Here is a 320-nt window from a genome sequence, read left to right as displayed (position 1 = left end):
ACCACGACCGAGCGGATGGAAACAAGTTTTCGAAATAATAATAAAAAAAACCAATGAAAGCCGTTCTAATCTTCACTTTTTTGCGAGTAAGCGGGAAAAGAAACTTTGAAAAAGTTTTGTTGATCCCTTGAAGGTTATTCCGGTCTTTAAGTCTGGAGACGTATTGCTTGCTAATAACTACCGTCCAATTTCTCTAACAAGCATACCCTGCAAACTTCTGGAACATGTGATCTACACCCACCTCGCTAATTACCTTTTAGATACTAACTTCTTTTTCCCGAACCAGCACGGTATCCGAAAGGAACGATCTTACGAAACTC

The sequence above is a fragment of the Ixodes scapularis genome, unplaced genomic scaffold, assembly GCF_016920785.2.
Source record: "Ixodes scapularis isolate PalLabHiFi unplaced genomic scaffold, ASM1692078v2 PGA_scaffold13__105_contigs__length_92229423, whole genome shotgun sequence".
NCBI lineage: Eukaryota > Metazoa > Arthropoda > Arachnida > Ixodida > Ixodidae > Ixodes > Ixodes scapularis.
Note: the sequence above shows the minus strand (reverse complement) of the source record.